Raw genomic sequence first — 6,900 nt, forward strand, 5'->3', positions numbered from 1 at the left:
CGAGTGAAACTAACGTGGCATTTGGGGAAATGGTGGAGGGCGAGGCCTGTAGGGAGCCCGAGCCGCCCTGTGTGCCCAGCCGAGCAGTGGCTCTGCTCTCCCAGCGAGTCGGCCGCCCAACTCTCAGCTCGGTTTGCGAGTCGTGGTTAGTGTCACTCACTGTTCTTAGGGCAGTAACATCTGCAGGTTGTTTTAATTTGCATTCTGATCCAGTGCCCTAGATGAGAGACAACAAGGAGGTGTTGCCGTGAGGGAGGCTGACTTTTTATCCAGCATGCGGGGGTGGGGGGGGGGGAGTGGGATGATGGAGTCACCGAATTGCAACTCCAATTGCAACTTCCTGTCCTGGTGCAAACCTCCTTGGGTCATCGAGTCTGAGCCTCAGTAAGGAGGAGGCCCTCACCGCCCTGGGTGGTTGACATGTCCTGTATTGTACTGAAGTACGACTTGTCTTTGTTTCTCATCAGCCAGCAACACTAAGAACTTTGAGGAAGTGTCTCTCCCCCCACACACACCTCCGCCTTCCAAGTGTGGGGTGAGCCTTCTGCCTGGGGTTATGACTGGAGAGTGTCCCCGCAAACACTTGAACTTGCGTGAGTCTCTGTGAAATGCAGTACCTTGCAACATTTGTAGAACTCGTCCTAGTAGAGACTAGTGACGTCCTGACAAGTTCGTCTTTATAGACCCAATCTAAGATGTAATTTTTAGAGCAACCGTATTGCTGCCTGCCTATGCTGAACCCTCTTCTACTTTTCTTATGGGGTGTGTGTCTACACTGCTGTGAATCCTTTTTAGCTAGTAGTGGTGGAACTGACTTTTGAACACTTAGTGCAGACCTTACGTCTATCAGTTCAGGTTCCACTGCATTATTTCTAAAGTTGAATGCCTGCTGGCTGCCCTTTTGCATATTTCTGTGAGTCTATGCAAATTGTTGGTTGAGAGTTGCAAGGGTGGAGTCAAAAAGACACAGATGACCCCTCTCCAGGTGCCTCCTTGCTTTTGCTGCTCTGACTGTCACCCAGCCCATGCAGGCAGCCTTGTCAGTTACACTGCTGTTAGAATTACTTAGCAGACGAGGCGCACTCTCTGCTCTAAGGTCGTTTATAAGTTTACAGCATTAGTCTATTAAACCATCTAGGTTTCTTTCTGAATTTTCTTCTTTTTTTCAGCCCTGGGGCTAAACTTGTCTATTCTTTCATTAAAAGGACTTTAGGGTTTTCATTAAAAGGACTACCTTCTTAATATTGTTTAAGGAGAACCAAGGGCACTATACCTTACTTTAGAAACTTTCTGAAAAACAAAACAAAAAACCGCCAGTTGATACTCAGGGTTTGTTTCCGCTGTAGCGTTAGTTGACAACGTACAGGGAGCTGGCGTTCCTGTCCCTAGATGACACGTCTTCCGAACGCACTGCCATTTAATGCTATAGTGTGCAGTGCGCAGAGCTTCAGCCAGTGGCCGTCAGCGGTGCTGCTGCTGGTGTTACAGGAATACAGACGAGACCAAGCTTTGGGGGGCATGTTTAGAACTTCTAATTATAAAGAGCAGCTCAATATTCTGTTTCCCCCTTAACCACACAGTTGCTGTTAGAATGAATCTGTGTCTGATCACTTGGAGATTTTGCCTATAGGTTTTTTTTTTTTCTCCAGCAAGATTTCAAAGTAAAATCATATCAAAGGTCTTAGAGAACTAAACATTAACAGAAAAACCGTTAACAGTTTTTCCTTGTGTCTGTTTGGTCCAGAGTTTATATTTTGACTTAGGGAGGAATTAAGATCATTTCACCTGTTCTCATTGTTGACAGAGAAAAGCAGTTTCTTTACATCTGCATTTGAATGTGTTCCTGTTAAGAGGGCCATATTTGGAGCGGTAGAACATGACTAGACAACGCTTCTTAATCACTAGAGCAGTTAAGAAGGGGACTTAATTAGTGCTGCCCCCTCGTTGCTGGGGGCCAGTCAGCGAGCACTCGGCTCCAGAGCTGCTGCTCATCTAAAAGGCGGCGGTGGGCAGTCTGCGCTTACAGCATTCCCCTGTAAGCTTTCTGGACGGACTTAATGCTGTTCAATGCAGGATTTGTGAGCCACGTGTGATGGCTGGCTTCAGTTTAAGGTAGCTAAAGGAAAGGACATTCCTCAGTCACACTGGCTGTATTTCAAGTGGTTCATACTAGTGCCTACCATATTGGACGGCAGAGAGAGAGGAGAGAGAGCACACATTGCTACCTCTGCTGAAGGTTTCATTGACCAAGCTTGATGTTAGACAGTGGAGCACAGTTTAACCAGCAACCGACAGTCTTTCTCTTCACCTGCTTTCCACTTGGGTTTTTTGTACTTGGCATGCCTCCCTTTTCTATGTGCATAGGCTTAAGAAGTGTTATCTGGGGAGGGGAAGCAGGCCTCAGGAGAGGCCCCTTGGGAACTTCCCAGGCTATCAGCTGGAGAGTTTTGATTGCTCTGTGGGCCTGAGGACATCAGATGTTTTGCAGCCTGTTTTTTTTATTTTTTTTAATTTTTTTTTCCTTATTCAGAAAATGCAGCAGACGAATTTTAACAACATGTCAGGATGGACATCTCCAGGTACTCCTAAATGTGGTAGACTGGCATTTTAACCTTTTTTTTTTTTTCCTGACTATACATAGTGCTAAAGTCATTGCTTAAACTTAATAATGGTGTTAGTGGAAATTCTTTCTGCAGAAGTGAAGAGAGCCATATGGTTCTTTTAGCTAAAAGAGACATCTAGAATTCTGATTTTTTTTCATCAAGCAAGGGAGTCTCAGCTACAGAGATCTCTTTAATATTTAGGTTAATGATGCTCAGTGTAGGAGGAAGACGGTGGACTAGTCTGCAGTAAACTTAATGGGACTCAGACTGCTTTGAATTATATTCATAGTTTCCTTCTGGGAGTCCTTTCAAGTTTTTGTTGTGAGTGCCCCTGATAAGATAGCAAGCATATTTTTTCATAGATGGGCTTTGAGGGCTCATCTTGGCTTTCTTGTGAAGTGGTAGTGTTTTACCATCTCCTCCTGTCCTCAGCCTGTAGCCCACCTCATAAAGCTGATGTTGATGAGCTTGGAGTAGTACCTAGAATAGATCTCATTTCTCTGTATTAGCTTATTCACTTTTGTTTTTTAAATATGATTAACCTCTAATCTTTCTCAAAGCTGAATGTGGACAGCAGTGAGTCATTAAGGCTTAAAGAGTTTTAAGCTTATCTCTTGGGGAGTGTTGTGCACAAGTAGGAAAGACTGTAAACATTAGGTGGTGAGAAATGTTGGCTTCATCTCTGTTTATAACTGGGGCTGGATAGCTGGCGGGAGTGATGCGAAGGATATTTGTTCAGAGAATTGGTATGAGATCATGTAAAAGTGATGAAACCTAGTTCGATCTGTGAAGCAGGGAGTCAGAACTAGAGAAACAATCAGCCAGGCTTGCTGCTTTCTGGATTGCTTGCTGGGTTCTTAAATTAATTATGAGGGTCTAGTTCATTCTTTCTGTAAGTGGTCCAGATGGAGCCCACCCCCCTTTTTTTTCTACAAAAAAAAAAAAAATAGCCTCAGGACCTCATGAATGGCACACCAGTGGTGGGGTCTGTCTGTCTCTCTCCAGGTAGAAGTTAACTGTTGTGCTTCCTTCCACCACGTGTAGGGTTGGTCTTACGTCCCTCAGACAATAATTAAAGATAACTGGAGTCTGTGTAGGGCACACGAGGTAAGACTGGACCACTATGAGCCCTTTCCTCTGCTCCCCATTCTCCTGTGGCTTAAAAATAGTCCCGAGAGGGGTGGTGCCAGGAATATAGAGAAGAGGTCTGGTAACCGGGCTGTTTGCAAACTAAACTCAATCTTATTTTGAAATCCCTGGGCTAGAAATTGAGGTCATTCATCTTTGTCGTTCAGCCCAGTTTTAACGTGAAGCTGTTTCTCCTCTTCTCTGTCCCCACTCATAACTATTCCTGAAGACTTTAGTTCCAGCCATACACTTTGGCCTTGTGTATATTTTCTTAGAGAAAATTAGGTCACCTTTGGGGTTTTTGTAGTTGAGTACTGAGTTCCATGGTGAAAGCGTCAGTGTGATTGGATGTGTGTCTTGGTCCTGAAGCTGAGAAGGGACACTGCTCACATCACCCTGTCAGTGGTTTCTCAGACTTGCTTCTTGAGCCATCTGACCCTCTTCAGAGGGAACCCAGTGTGTCGGACTGCTAGCAGTGGGACTGAGAGGAGCAGGACATTCACTCCCGCTCATTCGGACTTTCCTCTTTATTTAAACAGGTTCCTGTCTGGTCCTGTTAGGATTCCAGACATGATGGTGGAACCCAAATAACAGAAGTTCTGTGAGAAGGGGTGTCAGTTCCCTGACAACCCCATCTGTCACTTGCAGTATGTCCCTTTCTTCAGGTTGAATAAAAATATGTTGTTGTATTGTCTCAAAACGCTTTTATTTTTTAAAGCACTTATAAATCAAAGTTTGATAGCAAATTAGTTCTGTGATGTTATTACCTAAATGATCATCCCAGACAGAAAGGAACAGTAATGGAGAGTCTGTGTCCTGCACATCTGCACCGTCTGTCTGTAGAGCACAGACGAAATGTGTGCCCACAGAAATTAGTTCTGTGATGTTATTACCTGAATAATCATCCCAGACAGAAAGAAACAGTAATGGAGAGTCTGTGTCTTGCACATCTGCACGGTCTGTAGCGCACAGACGAAGTGTGTGCCCACAGAAGCGGTGGACCGACCTGGTTGTGAAACTGAGGGAGTTGACTGGTGACAGAGTCTTATGGCGGTTGCTGAGAGTCCCCAGCTCTGTGGAGGGGTAGGGCTGGCCCGAGTCTGACCTGTGCGTCCTCTTCCCTGCAGACCGAGAATGTTCTGGTGGACGCAGACGCGTGTGTGTGTGTGCGTGTGCGTGTGTGTGTGTGTGTGTGTGTTGGCCAAGTTATTTCAGTCTACCTAGACCTCGGTTTTCTTGTTGGAAGAGTGGGGACATTTCCTCAAAAGTCAGCATGAGGATTTAATACGGTATTTACTAGCTACTCACTGGATGGTTCATTCAGAAATGTAGAAATGGAAAACACTTTCCTTTGAAAGCCAGTTCCAGTAATCATATCCCTCCCTGTAGCCTGTTGACAACCAGGATTTCAGGTAAAAAGAAAAAAAAAAAGTCCAAGGAATCATGCGTCTTGCATTTGCACACCTGAAGAACCCGTAACGGGTAACTGTCGTTGTCATTTGAGGTTACCAGTGTTTGTTGTTTACATAAAAGTGCATGTGTATTATCTTCTGGCTCTTATTCATATTACTTTTGTTCTTATACTAAGAATCTTTTTACCATTTCTCATCAGTTCATTGATAAAAAATGAAGAGTTAGTGCTGTTCTTAGTATCATTTTACTGACTCTTTTAAATTGTATTATTCCTATCTTGAAAATATTCTTAGGGGCTGGGTGGTGGCGCACTTGGTTGAACGCACACATTACCATGTGCAAGGACCCTGGTTCAAGCCCCTGGTTCCCATGTGCAGCAGAAAAGCTTTGCAAGTGGTGAGGCAGTGTTGCAGGTGTCTCTCTGACTCCCCTCTCAATTTCTGACTGTATCCAATAAATAAAAGAAGATAATAAAAATTTAAAAATATTTTTAAAAAGAAAATATTATTGGAATATATTGTAAAATAGTGTTTCGGGCTGGTCTCTGCCTGTTTGGATAACTTGGTAATTTGGGAATGCGGAAATCTTATCAGTCGCTGTGGAAGAAAGTCAGTGCGCATCCAGTTCACATCCGCACTCTTGGAGGGCTGCCACCAGCTGCTGCAGATGTGTTTGGTACTGGCCTCCTGCCTGCTGGTGAGAATCCCAGGTGTGGCGAACAGCTGGAACAACTTCTCTCTGGCTCAAAGGTGGGAAATTAATAGAGCCACCGAAGAGAGAAATTGTGATGGATTCTCCCTCCTACACAGTGTACTTACTTGGACTACTGAGAACTCTGTCCTGTCCGGTACTATCAAAGGTGCTAGACTGGCATCAGTGGGCAAAAATCTCCACATGCGGAATTGACATTCCAGAGGGGTGGGGACACAGTGAGAAACAAACACAGCAAGTTAGTTATGATCTAAGTTGGAGTATGGATTGTGTTGGGGAAGAAATAAAACGGGAGTCCGGCGGTAGCTCAGCGGGTTAAGCGCAAGTGGCCAAGGACCAGTGTAAGGATCCCGGTTCAAGCCCCCGGCTCCCCACCTGCAGGGGAGTCACCTCACAAGCGATAAAGCAGGTCTGCAGGTGTCTGTCTTTCTCTCCCCCTCTCTGTCTTCCCCTCCTCTCTCCATTTCTCTCTGTCCTATGCAACAACGAACGACATAAACACTAACAATAATAACCACAACAAGGCTACAACAGTGGCAACAAAAGGGAATAAATAAATATTTAAAATTACACATTTACATATAAAAAAGAAATAAAGCAGAGGAAGGGCCTGGGAGGTTGAATGCAGTCTTAGAAAGGATGGTCAGAGCAGCCTCACTGACAGGATGAAGCTAGGAGGCCGCAGCAAGTTCAGAGAGTTTGTATCCGTCCCCTGCACCACCATAAGCCAGAGCTGATCAGTATCTGGTTAAAAAAAAAAAAAGAATTTGCCACATAAGTAAGCATCTTGGCAAAGAGCGTTTGAGGTAAAACACAGTTCCAGCAAAGCCCTTGGGTAAGTGTGTGCTGGGCAGCCTGAGAAGTGATAAAGGAGGCTAGGTGATTGGAGACAAGGTTGCAGAAGGCCTCGTTTCGTAAGGTTTCCTAGGTCATTATCAGGACTTGGAGTAAAAGCCCCAGTGAGATGGGAGATAGTACAGAGCTTCAGGCAAGGAATGATGTCCAATAGGTGCTCCAAGTTGCTGTGTTAAAAATAGGATGGGGA

Source organism: Erinaceus europaeus, chromosome 5 (genome assembly GCF_950295315.1).
Source record: "Erinaceus europaeus chromosome 5, mEriEur2.1, whole genome shotgun sequence".
Classification (NCBI taxonomy): Eukaryota; Metazoa; Chordata; class Mammalia; order Eulipotyphla; family Erinaceidae; genus Erinaceus; species Erinaceus europaeus.